Below are 17716 nucleotides of genomic sequence, written 5' to 3'. Positions count from 1 at the left end.
CAAATGAACTATAATTATTTTGAATATTATTATATACATATCAGGTAAATATTGATATCTTTAGAGATTTTGCTTCTATGTTTGTTTTTGTAATTACTGTATTAAAAGTTATATTAATATCAGATGAATACTGGTTTGTAAAAGATTATATTTTTACATGTTTTTATATTTATTATGAAACTAATAAGTTTAACAATCTACTGGCTTCCAAAAATGAGTAACAACTCAGCTTCTGTGTTGACATCAGCTGCTAGCTGTTAAAGTGAGAAATCTTTTGCAGTTTGGTTGTAGAAACTTGTCACCTCTATGAATGAAGTTATCCAATTACTCTATGAGAGATTCCGTAGTCAGACCAGTTTTTTGCTGTGTCATGATCCTTTTATCATTTCTGAAAATCAGCTCTTAAGATTCACCAGGTCTTGCTTAAAAATGAGAAAGTTCTATAGTTTTTGTTTATATGTTACTTCACATGTTCATATTTTAAAATACAGATCTAGGGAATTCTGTAGTATATGATATATGTTTTTCTTCTCTCTGTGTCTCTCTCTTTCTCCCCTCTTCCCTCTTGCCCAGTACCCTGGCCCGCTTTCTCTCTATATATATATGTATAGTGTTCAACATGTATTCCTTGTATCAATTAATATTTGAGCACCCACTAAGTTCAAACATTGTTCTGCCTGAGACAGTTGCTGACTGTATAAATGCATAAGGATAAAGGCAGACAATGTGTGGATGTATGAGGCTTAAACAGTTTTTTCAGTACCTTGGGTTACTTGAGGACTTCCTTTCAGTGAGCAGCCTTAAATATGTAAAACAATAGTCTCAGAAGTTTTGATTTCATTCTTTCAACAGAAGTTTTATTAACTAACTGCTTTACTATTTAGTAGATTCTGGGGATAGCAAAGTGACTCTGACCCAGTTCCTGTCCACAAAGGGCTCACAGTCTAATCAGGAACTGATTTGTAATGAAAAGGAAGTTAAAGGTTGATTATATGCTGAGGTAAACGATAATAGAGGTATGAAAAGAAAATGCCATGGCAACACAGGGCAGGGGTTGAGGAATGGGCTTGCCAGGAAAAGCCTCACAGAGAATATATTATTGTTGGCAGCCCCTTGAACGACTTTGGCTGTGAGAAGATGGGAGTTCAGTTCTCTGTGACCCTTGGAACCTAGGCCTTTTAATTATTCATAAATAACTTAAACATACTTCTAGGACTGGGAGTTTATTTAAAAGATGCACCTGCATTTCTAGTTTAACCTTTAGTTTAACTAGTCCTTTAGGAAAAGGTGTTTATGGATGCAGCTGTATGGCAGCGTTACAGATGTTTGCTCTTTAGAGTTCCTTACAGCACAGTTACAGATATACTGCTTTACTTAGGTTGCCCTTTCCTTTTTAACACAAAATGTTTCTCATTTATAGTATATGGCTCCTTTTTAAAAGAAATGCACCTTTACAAAGGAGATTCTAGGTTTTTCATTTCTATGTTGTGAAGTAAGATACATTTCTTGGAAAAAAATGTTTGCTGTAAGTGGAACTGAAAGCATTTGCTAGGAGAGAGTTAAGAGTTGCTAAACTCGTGACATGCTGGATCTGTGGTGAGCTGAGAATGCTTTCACAACAATTTGATTCAGCACTCACTCACTGAGTGCTGTGGTCAAAGCACTGCTGCTAGACTCGGATGGAAAAGAAAATGAACAAAACATAGGCTCTGTTTTAAAGGATCTTCCAATTTACTGCACTGAGTCTCTTTTCTTCTCTTCTCCATTTTTGTCATTTCCCAGATAATGAAAAGTAGAGCTGTAATTTATCGATTCTGTAAGCTGAAAAGGGTATAAAATTAGTTTGCTTAAAATGTTGGGCTGGTTCTCCTTACTGCTGCCAGGATTTAAAATAACAGAAAATATTTGGTGCCTCCTTCCACAAATTAACATTTCCATGAGTGGCTGCTTTTCATGGAGCATCTTGAGCCAGCCCCTCTCGTGCTGTGAGTCTTCGTTGACAGTATTAAATCAGATCTGAGCAGCTCTAGGAGACAGTTGAGAGTTTGAGAATATGCCCAGTGTCAGCATCTTGGCTAGAGTGCTGTTAAACAAAGAACACTCTTGGCACCCAACAACTGATTAGACATGTACCATTCAATGTGTGAGCTCCAATAAATAAAGCCACGCAGGGCATTCAGTGCTTTCATTTGGGCAGAACTAAATGGTTAAGTGTCCGCTTAGGCTTCCCCCTAAGTCTGTTCGAGGCAATCAGCACATAATCCAGAAGATGTAAAATCTCCAAGTATAGCCACTTACCTTTACTATGTAAAGCTCTGTGCTGGGTGCTTCACGCTGTAAAGAGACAAGACTGAGTACCAGTCAGGTAGTTTACAGATCGAGTGGCACCCTACTCTAACTCTTCTACCTGCCATCCCATTGCAGGTCCATTTCTTTCTGGCCTGCCCTGGTGTGTAGCCACCTACCACGTGGTGTTGACCCTGACTCGTTCAGTATGGTTCTTCTAACACAGTCTCTATAACCTTATCCTGAATGTAGAGTGGATATTGGAAACAGTAGAAGAGATGGGCCTAGATCTCTGGACAGTGTCTGCAGTGACTGATGAAGCCCATTGTAGCACTAATCACTTGAGGTATTGCTTCAGGGCTGTTGTATTTTTGTGATCAGGTCTCATGAACAGGCGGAACCCAGATAGGAAGCAGTCTTTAAAAATGGTTAGCCCATTTTGTTCACGTTTCCTTTTTCTACAGAGTGTGTATTTTCCTGTCCTCAGACTAAAAGCGGCACAGTGTGGTGTATGATAGTGGGAGGTTATTTTGCATGAAACACTCGATTCATTTATTCAAGTAATTTATCTTTTCAGGTATTTTAAAAATGACCTGGGATAAATATTTATGAATTCTATGTAAGTACTTGGAGAGTATTTGGAGATGTGTTTTTCTTAAGAATAGAATTATGCTATGGTTTCCTTGACTGTGTTTGATGATATTAAGAGTTCTTGGAAATTTGTTCCAAAGCCTGAAAGTGGATGGAATGTTTGGGATTAGTTTCAACTGTAATTATGTCTTTAGTGGTGGTAGTGTCTCACCTGTTTCATATTATAACATGAGACGTGCAACACACCATCAAAATGGTAAAGAAGCTTCCATGTAAAAGGAAGGGGAATTAACAAAACCATTTAAAAATCTTAAATTATTTTACTGTGCATGTGTTAGTCGCTCAGTCGTGTCTGACTCTTTGCAATCCTCTGGACATAGCCCACCAGGCTTCTCTGTCCATCGGATTCTCCAGGCAAGGATACTAAGAGTGGGTTGCCATTCCCTTCTCCAGGGGATCTTCCTGACCCAATGCAGGTCTCCTGCATTGCAAGCAGATTCTTTATCACTTTGCCACCTGGAAAGCCCTTATTTTACTAAGATTACATTAAATTAGATTAATTAGATTGCATTTATCTAAAGTTACTTAAAGTTGATGTTAGGATCTAGAAGGGAGGGGAGAGCAATAAATAGCACCTTTCTCTCCCACCCAAGTTTTGAATAGATTGGATAGAAATTAAAGGATTAGTAAATAGGGACTATAATATCACCTTTATTATTGATGAAGGCAAGGTAAAGGAAGCAGTTGAGTATTAGAGCCAAATCAGCTTGTTAAGTTCCAGAATTAGGCGGAATCCACAGCACTGCTGGATTAGAGAAGGCATGGGTAGTAGACAAAGCTTCCAGCCAACGCAACTCCCATCCAGGTCACTCTTAAGAGGAAGAAAGACACAACTGTACCATTTATTTTCCCCACATCTGCCAGTCAGATCAGTTACTTCCCTTCCCAGGATAGAAGCATGTAAGTGACAAAGAATTGCCAGGGATGTTACAACTGGTGGGGCTACATTCAGGAAGCCAGACTTGAGCAGTGAGGAGTTTACGCTCCTCAAAAGCATTTGGCTCCTTCCTGTATGTGGTTTCCATGAAGAATGGGTTGGCACCAGGTAGGAAATGGTAGCATGGCTAGGCTAGGAGCAAATTTGTTTTGGGGAAGAGACCTTATAACAAGTGGCCTCTTGGAAATTACAGCAAATGTTTGTTTGCCAGAATCATGGGAATTGTGCGCCCTTAGGCAGCCCTCGCTGCTTTTCTGAAACATCTATGGTTTGGCATCTTTCCTGGGCATTAAGTGAAGGTCCACAACTTAGTTTGCTGCTGTCCTTTAGCATCTTAAAATATACCTGCTGTTCTGTCTTTTCTTTGAGTTTTCTTCACAGACTCCTTTTGTTTCCTCCCCAACCCCTAGTGTTTCCCATGATTGTAGCCAACTTTTCACTTGACACTCTTACCTTGGCTGTCAGCCATTTACACGGTTTTAGCTGTTTAGTATATTGATGATTTCCAAATCTTTCTCTCCACCCAGACCTCTATTCTGAGCTCCATGTTTATATGTGTGGCACTCTATTTAACAGTTCCACCTGGGCCGCCTGAAACTAACTTACTCTTCCTCCACGCTCTCCACTACCACCACTCAGAAACCATTGAGCGTTTCATTTTATATCCACAGTTCTTGTGAGTGGCACCTCCGCCTGTCTACTAGGTTAAGCCAGAAACATGGGTGTCACCTCAGCAGGCTCTTCCTCTCCTTTGTTGCTTATCTCTCAGGTCAGAGGTCAACATCTAACCGGAGGCCTGTGAGCCAAGAATGGATTTTTACATTTCTGAGTTGTTTAAAACAAGCATGTATATGTGTTTGTTATAGAGGCCCTCTGTTGTCTGCACAGCCTGTGTTTTTCTATCTGACTGCTGTCCTAGGTCACCAAATCTTACCAGTTCTCCCTCCAAAACATCACTTTTGCTTTTTTCTCTCTATCCCCACTGGCTCATGCTCCTCCCCATCTCACTTGCCCTGTTTCTCTCTTGGCCCCCTCACTAAGTGTTGTCAGATTTCTTTATAAAACACAAAAACCTAATGATGTCCTTTCTTGTTTAAAATCCTGCAGTTTATTGTGCTCTTTTCTCTTTTATTTTTTTCCTACAACCTCTTCAGCCCATAGGACTCTGCTCAGTGGCCACCTTTTCCATTAAGCCCAGCTGTCTCCTACAGTGATGCCCCTGTTCCACCTGGTTTGTACTTCTGTTGCTGCACATTCTAGATTGTGTTCTGAGAGCCCGTTTACCGTTCAGTCACCCCTGTTCCACTGTGTACACTTGGAAGTCAGGTTTCATTTCCAGTTTGTTTCTATATCTTCTTTACCTAACTGTGTGTGGCATCTCAGAGGACTGTAATGAATTAATACATACAGGGAGTGCTTTAAGGAACTGTTAGTTCTTAGTTCCTAACATACAGAAGAATATTGGTGAAGATTTAATCAATCAGTTTGAGTTGGTTGCTGTTGAGTCGCTCAGTCATGCCCAACTCTGCAGCTCCATGGACTGCAGCATGCCAGGCTTCCTGTCCTTTTCCATCTCCCAGAGTTTGATCAAACCATGTCCATTGAGTTGGTGATGCCATCCAAACATCTTGTCCTCTGTCGTCCCCTTCTCTTCCTGCTTTCAATCTTTCCCAGCATCAGGGTCTTTTCCAATGAGTCGGCTCTTTACATCAGGTGGCCAAAATATTGGAGCTTCACCATCAGTCCTTGCAATGAATATTCAGGGTTGCTTTCTTTTAGAATTGATTGGTTTAATCTTGCAGTCCAAGGGACTCCCAAGAATCTTCTTCAATGACACAGTTCGAAAGCATCAGTTCTTTGATGCTCAGCCTTCTTTATGGTCCATCTCTCACACTCGTACATGACTACTGGAAAAACCATAGCTTTGACTATACTGGATTACTGATCTTACAAATTTTATCCATTTTCTTCTCCAGGAGATCTTCCCAGACCCAGGGATCGAACCTATGTCTCCTGCATTGCAGGCAGATTCTTTACCACTTGAGCCATGGAGGAAGCACCTATCTGTCTTATACTTTGAATGAATTATTACTAGTATATAATTTGTTTTTAAACATCATTCATTGGTCATTTGGAAAGTATTGAATCAGTATGTTAGGTACAGCTTTCAAATTATGACACATTTCATTATACATTAGCAAAAGTTGTATTTGTTAATCTCATATTCAGTGTCATAAGAAAAAATGCTAAGTATTGTAAAGCTGTCAAGCTCAAATATTCCAAAATTTTGATTTTTGCTTTGAAATTACCGCCAGTTCACTGAAGTTTATGATTGTTATCAGTGCTGCTGGTACCAAACTCACTTGGTTAATTTTTAAGAGAATGTCTGCCAGATACTCAAGTCTGAAAACCATAGTTTGTCCATCAGTTCAAGTAGAAATGATGTTAAAGTAGGAATGGTGTATGGGTGTTAAGTGCTCTTAGGAGGTAGCCACTGCCATCTGTTGGGCATTACTTCTGGCCAAACTCTCTCTGTCATCCCTGTTCAGTGAGGTTACTGGGGGAACAAGGTCTGCAAGCCTCATGCTGTCCCTTGCAAGGTGACTCACCACTGTGGCTCTGTGCTGGTTTGCCTCATCCTTGTCTTCAGGAACACTGGCACCATCTCAGTCCCTGTGCCCAAGAAGCTACTGATGATGGCTGGAATTGACCATCGCTGCATCTCCATCCTGCTGCCATCACTGCCATCCTGAGCAACTTTGCCAAGGCCACTTTTCATGCCATTTCCAAGACCTACAGTTATCTCACCCCTGATCTCTGGAAAGAGTCAGTGTTCACTGAGTCTTTGAGCCTCCATATCAGGAATTCACTGACCTTCTTGTAAAGACCCACCCCAGAGTTTCCGTGCAAAGGACCCAGGCTCCAGCTGTAGCCATCACATAGGTTTATATGAAAAAAATATAGTGAATGAAGCCAGTTTAGAAAAGAAAAAAGACAGCCAGTTCAGCTCAGAACTGTGTAAGTGCTTTTCCTTGAGACGACACAGAATATTAGAAAGATGTGGATTCAGGGATCAAGATGTAATAAAACCAGTAACTTCCACTGTATATGTATGGCCTAAATCACCACTCCCTTGATTTGTGCCATTTTATTCACCATTGCTTTTATGCTATGAGAGCAAATAATTTAAAAATATGAATTTTGAGATCCATTGTTATGGATGAAGAGCAAAAGGTTAAAATATAAAATAGCCATTCACACAGTAAAAATGGTAAAAAATCTTTTAATATCATTATTAAAGTATTTTATACTTTTCGGACCTTTGTAAGTTCTTGCAGGACCCACAGAAATCAATGGATCACATTTTGGGGAACTACTGATTTACAGTAGTTTGTGGCTTGACTTGTTTTTTTCTCTTTTCTCAGATTTGTTGTATTTGCCTTTACTTTTACTGAGATAGATACTATAGATGTGCTGATCTGCGTAGAATACCATTCCTGGTCACAGCTCCACCTTGGACTGGCAGCCTCTGCACTAGAACAATGCTAGGACTGACCCTGGGCGCAAAAGAGAAGACTGGTTCACAGCCTCACCTTGGCCTTAAGAAGCACAAGCAGCAGGGAAGGGCCATAAACCTGCTAGCCTTGTTGGCTTGCTGTGTGTGCGTTCAGAAACTGGTCACATCACACGGACCTGAGTCCAGAGGGAGACTTTAACTGTGAGTCAAGTGCTTTCCTTCTGAAGGAGTCTTTCAGGCTCCAGGGCGGGAGAGGTTCTCAGGCTAAAATGGGCCCTCCGCAGCTCTCTCAGACCTACGCTCTAGTCCCAAAGCTTCTGAGTCATATCACAGCCTTTTCATTCTAATTATCTCCAGGAAAGGGTCTCCAGACTTCCTGGCTGTAATGAAATTTAGGAGTTAAGAGGTTTTTCCTTTTGAGTACTCTTCGATGCTCCCTTGTGAAACTTAAGTCCATTTCCTTTAGTTTTGTTTTTAATAAAAATAGCCAGTAAGAGTGCACCTTGGGCTACTGCTTTATATTCTGAAGACAATTTATTTGCTGTACCTTCACGCCAATCTATTTTAGCCGTTTTTTTTTTTTTCCTTCTAATTTTTAACCTGGTTCCTTTAATCCAGTAGTCCTGGACTGGGGTGATTTTTGCCCTGCAGTGGACGTTTGACAGTGTCTAGAGGCATTTTCGATTGTTACAACTTGGGGGGATGCTACTGGCATCTAGTGGATAGAAATCAGAGAGCTGGCCTTCATTTCAGCAAAATCACTCATTCTGTTGTTACAGTAAGATTTTCACTGAAATTATATTCGGTTGATAGGACTAGGCAACAATGCATAGCCTCTATCAACTAAGAATCATCCAGTTCAATATGTCAGCAAGACCAGTCTTAGAAGACTGTACTTTAGTCCTTCCTTGTAATTTGTTAGCTTTTTATTGTTTTTTTTTTCTGAATTAACAATTTGATTTTACTTTGCATATTATCTAGAATTGTAGTTTTATTTAGAGAAAATATTTTGGTTATGTTCAGAATAATTAAAGCTTTTAGAGGTAGGTTACTCTTTTGAATATGAGTTATGTTTGTACCTCAGCTCATAATACATCATTTGTTTCTAAGCCTGAGTAAGTGCAACTGCCTGATGACTTTTTGAAAAATACAGGTTTATGGGCCCCAACCAAATCTTAGAAGAACTCTTCTAGAAATTCCTGTAAAATTCCAGATTTGGAAACCGCTGAAACAGATACGTATTCATAAACTAAGAAATGTTTAGAATAGCTGCTGCAAAGAGAAGATGGTCTTTGTGGCTCTCAGAGATAACATCCACCCTCCTGGGCAACCAGTTCTGTCAGTGAAACCAGTCAGGTAACCCTCCGATTGGCAAGGTGGAACTAACCGGAGCAGTGGTATCCTTAAAATTTTGGCTCTTTCCAGTCATATGGTGTCCAGTTCATTTTATCTGCCACAAGTTTGGTTTGAGAAGGGGTTGGTAGGGAAAAGAGATGTGGGAAGGGATGGAGGAGAGTTGTGTAGTAGAATCAGAGAAATATGATCTACCTTTTGTCTCAGGAGGGGAATTAATCAGTGCTGATTTCTCCTCAGTAGCATTCATTTGCTACCCACATTCGCCACAGTGGTTAAGTGTCTTTAAAAGCTACTTCTGGTATAAATTAATCTGACCAAGGCAGCAGGGCCTCTGGGAAGCACAGAGGACTGTCCACTCCATTCCCAGCAGATACTCTGGTCTCAGTCCTTCTCTTCCTCCCTACTTCCTTTTCTCCCTTTTCCTCCTCTGCCTCCCCCTCCTCCTGACCAGGGATCAGCCCTGACCCCCTGCACTGGAAGCACGTAGTCTTAACCACTGGACACGAACCAGTCCTTTACTTTTTTTGCTAAAAGAGAAGTTAGTGAAGGTCAGCTTGTTTGTTGTGGAGGTTCCAAGAGCTCTGGAGGTCAGACATTTGTTGAGGAAGGAAGGAAAAGTTGATCACTTTTATTTTACTTTTTCCCCTTTGTCTTCATTTTTGAGCCTCACATGTTACCTTTAATAGTGATAGAGGCAGAGCTTAGTGTGGAAGCCAGCCAGCCTGCATCCAAACCCCTGGGTTGGGCAGTAGTGCCCCCTTGTCTCAGACTGCACTGGGGGACCTGGGCAGGCCTCACGCAGTAAGACACATGGTCAATGGGGCAGGCTTGATCCTACAAAACAGACAAGAGAGAGGGTTATTTTTGAAATAAAGTGAATTTTGTTTGGAAGGATAAGGGCTTCCTTTCCTGATGAGTTAGTTGTTAAGGAAGCAAACTAGAATTTTGGAAATGAAAAAAATTATGAAATATTGGGGAATATTAATTTATATTGGAAACATAAAATATTGGTTATATTTTAGTGTTCTGGATTTCTTTGATTACTTTTTTACTTTTTTAAATGGAGATTTTCAAATACATTTCAGAGTAGAGAGACTAGTATAGGGAATCCATGTATACTGATTACCCCAATATCAACAGTTACTAACACATGGCCAGTCTAATTTCATCTATACCATTACCCACTTTCTCTTACCCTCTTCAATTATTTTAAAGCATATCAAGTATCAGTATGCATTTCAATCTAGAAATATGTAAGATAGTCTGTGGTCACATTTCCTCTGATTATGTAATTTTTTTTTCATTTGGTTTGTTGTCTGATCTCTTTTTTTTAAAGATGCTGATGATCTGATGATTGATTGAAATCCTGGGAATGTGTAGAGAGTCTGTAATACTCTGTTTTGGTGGGAGAGGGGACATTTACTTACATTAGATCAGTGATTTCCGAAGATGGTATTACAAACCTAGGTCTTGGTATAAATTCGAATAACAACATTGATTGAAGGAAGTATTGACCGTGTACGGGAAGTCTTAACTGAAATTCCATGTTGACATAACCACGGTCTGAAATGGGGTTCATCACTGTCAGGAAGCCCAGCTTTTAAGTTTGCTTTCTCAGGTTCTAAGAAGAGTACTTCACACCTTTCCCTCAAACCTTACAGACTTCTGTTCTCTCAGCTGATGGCTTTGTTTGGTGCTTGCCTGAGAAAATAAGAATCTGTCTAGAGGGACACCCTCAATTGCCCTCCTCCTCATCCAGAGGTTTTTGTTTTGGCAGCTGGGCCACTCTCCTCTCATTTCCCTCCAGTTGGGTATAATGGAACAAGCTCTGGTGCACCCCATCTGTAGAAAGAAATTGTCCCTTGTTAAATTCACCTCTCTTGATTTCTAGTGGCCCATTTTTCTCTCCCCTTCACAGTTAAACCTTTCAAAAGAGTTGTCTATTCTTTCTTCTACCTTTTTTCTCTTCCATTCAGTCTTTGAACCACTCGGTACTGGCTCCGTTCCTCACTACTTCACCGAAACCATTCTTGCTAAGAGCCCCCAGGTCTTCTGTGATGGAATCCAGTTGTTTTCTTTCTGTCTCATTAGACAAGTCCTTCTCCTTCTCCTTTACTGCCTCCGTGCTCTGCGTGACCTCTAAGTGCTGGAATGCCTCCAGGCTCAGTTTTGTGCCTCACTTCTCTTTATTTGTACTCCTTTCCCTTGGTCATTTCACTTACTCTCATGGCTTTAAATATCATCTTTATGCTGATGACTCCTGAGCATGTAGCTGCAGCCCAGACCTGTCCTCTGAGTTCCACCTGGAGATCAGAAACCTATGACTCAAGCTTCATTGGTACAAAACAAAGTTCTGGCTTTTCCCCCTCAACCCTTTTTCATTTCAGTTAGTAGATCCTGATACACCCAATTGCACAAGTCAGAAACTTGGAAATCATCTTATATCTTCCCTGTCTCTGTCCAGCCCATCAGCACGTCTTAACAATTCTACCTTACACATATCTTAAGTATCTTCACTTCTCTTTGTCTATATTTCACCACTAAATTACTATCATTTCTCAATTGGAAAACTGCTTGAGTGTCCTGATTGGTCCTTCTGCTTCATTTTTGTCTTCTATACACTCTTCTGCTCACAGGAGGTACAGTGCTTTATGAAAAACACAACCATATCATGTAACTCCTTGCTTAGTTCTTAATGATGGCATTTCATATAGGATAAATTATTGACTCCTTAGCATAGCCTTCAGGGTCCTGCCTGCTTCTCCAGCTTTGTCTACTGCTTTCCCCTCCCTCACTGTGCAAGGCAAAGTTGCCCTTTCACACTGGGATCTCTCATGCCCCAGGGCCTTGACACTCACTGTTCCTTCTCCATACACTGATCTGTCCTGACTCTTCTCCTTACTGTTCTTCAGGCTGTCCTGACTCTTCTCCTTACTGTTCTTCAGGCTGCAGCTTAAATGTCACCTTGTCTTACAGCCCTTTTCTGATCACCCTTCCCAAAGTGGCTACTTGCCCATCTCAGTCTCTTCTTGTCACATTACCTGTTTTTTTCCAGCAAATATTTATTGAGTGCCTACTCTGTGCCTGACACTGTTCTAGGCATGGGGTAGATAGCAGTGAGCAAGGTAGATACACTCAGGAAGCTTCCAGATAGTGGGCAAACAGATGAACCACAAATATATCATATTCTGATGGTGATCTGTGCTGTGTAGACAAATGGAGCAGGTGGAGTGAAGTGAGGGATGGTGTTCTCGACAGTGGTTAGAAGAGGAGACATTTTGACAGGGATTCCAGTGAAGTGAGAGAACAGCATCTCAGGTATGTGCTGCTTTTCTAGAACTGTATCTAGAAATATAAGCGTTAAGAAGTCAGAGGTTTCACCTCTTCACCGAAGTTCTTGAAAGCTAGCACAGTGCCTGACCTTTGGTAAATACTCATCATGGGTGGATGACCTTTAGAATTCCACATAATTGTGGCATTCTGGGGACCACATGGCATTGAGGATGTGGCCCACCTACTTAGTCTCTTGGGCTCCAGTCTTTTCATGTGTGGAGTGAAGGAATCCAGCTCAGGAAGTGAGCTCTGAAGACTGCCAGCCTCACTCTGGATGCTGTGGATGTGCTCTGTGCCTGGTTTCACCGAAATGGTGAAAAGATTGCACGAGAGTTCAGTATTCACATAAAAACAAGATTTGCACTTAAAGTTATGTCAGCTGTAGCCCTGAGCAGAATGGCCTGGAGGAGGCAGGAGGGTGGGTTGTTTTGGAGCATGTGGAGGGGCTGGGCAGGTCCAGGCAGGAGCTGAAGGTAGCCTGGACTCAAGAGGTGGCCACAGAGATAAGGGAGAGTGCTGAAGAAATGGTGGGACTTTCCCAAACTTGCACAGAATTGAGGCGAGAACCCAGACTTCATAATCCAGCACTTTCACTCTACCACTTCTCTTGATGAAAGTGAAGTGAAAATGTTGGCGGCTCAGTCGTGTCCAACTCTTTGGAACTCCTTGGACTGTAGCCCACCAGGCTCCTCTGTCCATAGACTTCTCCAGGCAAAAACACTGGAGTGGGTAGCCATGCCTTTCTTCAGGAGATCTTCCTGGCCCTGCGATCGAACCCTGGTCTCCTGCATTGCAGACAGATTCTTTAGTCTGAGACATCAGGGAAGGGAAGCCTACTTCTCTTGATACTTAAAATGTCTTTGGGAGTTCCCTCGTGGTCCAGTGGGTAGGACTCCGCCCTTGCACTGCCAAGGGCCCCAGGGTCAATCTTGGTTGAGGGACTAAGATCCCACAAGCCATACTGCTTGCCCCCCCGCCCCAAAAAAGTCTTGAAGTCAGCCTCGTGGAAAAGTTGAAATCTATGGATATGTGTGATGCTAGTGAGTTTAGTTAGAACAAAGACTGCTTTCCAAAAAACGTTATAAACGTCCATATCAAAATATGCCCATGTGAAAATGTGCTTTTGCTTGTAGTCTGTGCATCTTTGGACACATTCTCAGGAACGAACTTGACTGGAAAACAGGAGAGGGAATGGTGTTTTCACTGTATGTATATCTTTTGTATCTCTGGATTTTGAACCACAGGTCAAGGTATGATGAAAGTTAGTAGTACATGTCGGGTAAAACTGAAGCTGGTCTGCTCTTAGGTTTCTCTGTTTTCCAGATGCAGCCACATTGCTTTCAAACGAGTGCACCTTAGGAAGGTGTCTGTCTTCACACCAGTTGGAACTATGTCAAGCCAGTTGACTTCTAGATAAAATTGGAGCTTGACACGGTGTCGAAGCTCCGTGTCTCTTCTCGTACCCTTTTCTGTCCTCAACAGGATAGTTTAATATACATGTTCCCTTGTCCTTTTAGATTCTGGGGATGTTCTGTTACTGTCACCTCGTCTTTAGGCCACCCTCTTGTTTCACCCTTCACTTGCTCTATGAACTTTATTAAAATATTTACATGATGACTAGTTAATTAAAATTACTTTTTACACACTTTACTCTTATGACTTGGTGGGTACCTCTGTCCCCTCTTCCCTCTCCCACCAAGACCATCAGAACCTTGGCTGGGGATTCCCTGGGATTTGGGGCTGCAGCAGGGAAGGGGTGCCTGACCTAGGGGAGTGTGGACCTCCTCAGAGCTCACACTTGACTCTGCTCCCCAGATTCCAGTGCGCGCAGTACCAGCTCTCCCCTCTTCATCCTTGATGTGAAGACAAAAGTGATTCAGGCTGTCCACCAATTCTTGGTCTCTCCAACAGGCCCTTTGTTCCTTATGTCCCCATGTTTATCTTCCTCTGCATCTTGGCACCTTTCTTCTGTTCAAAAATTTTCCATAAATTTTCTCCCTCTTTTTCTTTTCTTCACTTAAAAAAAAATTTGCTTTCAGTTCAAAAAAGATAATGATAATTAAAGTTACCTTATGACCACCACTTCTTTCGGATGTCTGTTCTATTAGAGGTTATGGATGTATCTTTGATGAGAAAGGAATATTTTTCATGGGACAGTCTGTTAGATTCTGTCCAAAACAAGACTACCATCTTATTATTTTAGGTAGTAGAGGTGCTTAGAAGTGATTGTGTCACGTAGGAAGTTGCCGGTACTGTTGCACTAGTTCAGTCCTAGTCTGTGTGTACAGATTTTCTTCCTCTCCTTAGTGTCCCCTATGCTTGGAGGTCTTATGTGGAAGCAGCAACCCTAAAAATACTTCTTAAGCGTTTCCACTTCATTTTTGAAAGCCTGCCACCCGTGCTTCTCTCTTCTGCTCTTCGTACAGATTCTTTTCAATTTTCTGTTTCCTTAATCAGATATTGCAAGTGTTCTGCCTACATTTCTCTTTTGAGGTCCATCAGAGAGTAGAAAAACAAGTTGTACTATACTTTAAACTCAGCCCTAGTTGTGTTTGAAAACAAGGTATAGGAAAGAAAGTTGGAAGAAAAACTGTCTCTTGGGACCATTGACTTTTATAAAAATGTAATCTATGGCCGTAGAATTTATTTTGGTATTTATTTATTTAATTTATTCATTATAATGAATAATTATTCCTTATTCATAATGAATGAATTTATTATTCATTCATCTAGAATACTGATGAATGAAAGCAAAGCTAGGCATAAATGTTCAGTTACCCAGACCCTCCCCCTGCAAAAAGAGAAAACGAACCTTGAAATAATACAGTGGTAGATATTCCCAGGTGATGCAGTGGTAGAGAACCCACCTGCCGGTGCAAGAGATGCGGGTTTGGAGAATGAAGTGACAAGCCCCTCCAGTATTCTTGCCTGGAAAATCTCATGGACAGAGGACCTGGGTGGGCGGCAATCCATAGGGTAGCAGAGTCAGACATCACGGAGCATGCACACACAAAATAGCTTTAGAAATTTTGTTAGTGTCGGTGCCTCTGCTGTACTGCACTTACACAAGATTCAGAGTTCCAAATGGATGTACAGTAGTTATTTCCTTACTAGTCACGTCGCTGAGGATCAGGAGGAGCTTTTTTAAGTAATGCTGCCTGAATGAGGTACCTTTCTATTCCCTGAGTTGTGGAGAACAGGCGCCTGTAACAAGACCATCCAGACTAGGATTCCATCCTTTAACCCAGCTGCTGGGTTCTATGTGTATGGCCCCTGCTGTCCATCTGGATTTTGTGTCTGTTTCTATAGAACATTGTAAGTGTGGAGGGTGGAGTGGGGACTGGTGACCTGAAGTAACCTATCAGGGAGAATCTCTTAATGTTCAGAATTTGTATTATTTATGTTAAAGGTTGAGGACTTTTGAAGTCCTTTGACTGAGTGAAGTGGCTGCTACATGTCTGTTAATTTAAAATTGTGATAGTCCAGGTGGTTGGCTTAAAATGGCTGAACTTCTTAGCAAGTAATTGCCATAACATAAAATAAAGCTGGGGCGGGGGCGGGGTTAACAGACTTCCATTTTCTCTAGGATGATGAGAAACATTGTTTCTGAAGATGTGATAATTTGAGCTGAGACCTGAAATGATGAGAGGAAGTCCATTTATGAGAAAGTCTAGGGAAGGTGTGTTCTGGGCACAGGAAATGGTTGGGGTGGTTGTTGGGGGAGGGTCCTGCAGAATTGATATATTGGAGGAAGTGCAAAGGGTGTGAGGTCAGTGAGTTAGAAGAGTGGTGATGGGATCTGTAGATACAGGTGAACAGAGGTTCTTCTGGGCCAGAGGAGGATTCTTCATGTTACCTAAATCTTAAACAATTGAGTGATTTAACACCATCAGGACAACTGACTGATGTAACACTGAAATATGTTCTGCTGCTGCTGCTGCTAAGTCGCTTCAGTCGTGTCCGACTCTTTGCGACCCCGTAGACGGCAGCCCATCAGGCTCCACCGTCCCTGGGATTCTCCAGGCAAGAACACTGGAGTGGGCCGCCATTTCCTTCTCCAATGCAGCAAAGTGAAAAGTGAAAGTGAAGTCGCTCAGTCATGGGCGACTCTTAGCGACCCCGTGGACTGCAACCTACCAGGCTCCTCCGCTAACCAGGAGTAATTATTTTCTGCGATTCTCATGCTGCTTTCTTTCTTTTTCCTACTTGGAACTGGTGAAAGTAAGGTGATGGAGGAGATAGAGTAATGTGCGGGGGCTTTCCTGGTAGCTCAGACGGTTAAGCGTCTGCCTACAATGCAGAAGACCTGGGTTCAATCCCTGGGTCAGAAAGATCCCCTGGAGAAGGAAATGGCAACCCACTCCAGTATTCTTGCCTGGAAAATCCCATGGACCGAGGAGCCTGGTAGGCTACAGTCCATGGGGTCGCAAAGAGTCGGACACGACTAAGTGACTTCACTTTCACTTTCCTTCTCTTAAAGGAAGGAAGGAAAGGTGGCGTTTGTCGCCCCCACTGGAGAAACGACTGAGGTTCACAGCTGTGGGCCAAGGAGTGACTCACTGGGTTAATTGTCACAGTACCTGTTACTGGAGAATCATTACTGCGATCATTTCCAGTGAAAGCTCCCCCCCCCCCTTTAATAGGAATTTAGGCTTTAATATAAAAGTATAGATTGATCACATTTTAATGTTATAAAATTTTAGTCTGTTTATGGACCAGAGCCCACATAGGAAATTCCTTTTCAAATAGTAGGAACTTAATTATTTGTCTCATTTCTCCACAAAGGCGTGGCCAGATGCTGCTGGCTGAACTTAATGCCTAATTGTTGAACCTGAAGCTATTCTAAGATTTTATTATATTGATCTTTTTGTTTTTCCATCTGGTGTGTGTTATTTTAAATCTTTTACTTTTTTTCTCTTTAGCAGGTAACTGAATTTCAGTCTGAGCTAAAACTTGAGTTTTATGCTTTTCCTACAATCTTTCTCAACCTTTCTACTCTTGCTGAAATTAAAACTCATACACTAATTAGAACTTATGTATAGCTTTAGACTTAATGTCCTGGTATTGAATATTAAGACCAGAGCTGAATTTAGTCTTCTAGAAATGTAGAACACGTTGACTTTATGGTAAACCCAAAGCAGCAGCTATCTTTAAAAATAAGTTAGGGAGGCTACAGTCCATGGGGCAGCAAGTCAGACAGGATAGAGTGACTAAACCACCACTCTTACAAATGACTCCACCCATTTTGCATATGAAAAAGAACCTATCAGAGATCAGTGAATCACCTAAGGCCACAAATGGAGATGTTGTGTAGGCAGTATCAGGAAAATCAGTAGTTCCTGTTAAGAACACACCCCTTTGTTTCAACTCTTGAGCTGCTGGATTCCAACCAACCCTTCCTAAGTGGTGCTAGTGGCAAAGAATCCACTTACCAATGCAGGAGATGCAAGAGACTCAGGTTCCATCCCTGAGTCGGGAAGATCTCCTGGAATACGAAATAACAACCCATTCCAGTATTCTTGCCTGGATAATTCCACGGGCAGAGGAGCCTGGCGCGCTCTGATCCTCCATGGAGACGCAGAGAGTCAGACGTGATTGAGCACGTTTATCTATTTAACCAACCCTTTTCTACTGCC

At 41.7% G+C, this 17716-nt stretch overlaps 1 protein-coding gene and 1 pseudogene across 3 annotated transcripts in view; both read left to right on the top strand.

The window, feature by feature from the left end:
* Positions 1 to 17716, top strand: part of DIP2B (disco interacting protein 2 homolog B) — a 229478-nt gene that overhangs the window by 65231 nt on the left and 146531 nt on the right. The window lies entirely within an intron of this gene.
* The window catches only part of LOC132345265 (small ribosomal subunit protein uS5-like), a 52662-nt pseudogene that overhangs the window by 19863 nt on the left and 15083 nt on the right, over positions 1 to 17716 (top strand).

This window comes from Bos taurus, chromosome 5, assembly GCF_002263795.3.
Source record: "Bos taurus isolate L1 Dominette 01449 registration number 42190680 breed Hereford chromosome 5, ARS-UCD2.0, whole genome shotgun sequence".
In the NCBI taxonomy this organism is placed as follows: domain Eukaryota; kingdom Metazoa; phylum Chordata; class Mammalia; order Artiodactyla; family Bovidae; genus Bos; species Bos taurus.
The sequence above is the reverse complement of the archived record's forward strand: the minus strand, read 5'-3'. Positions and strand labels throughout refer to the sequence as shown.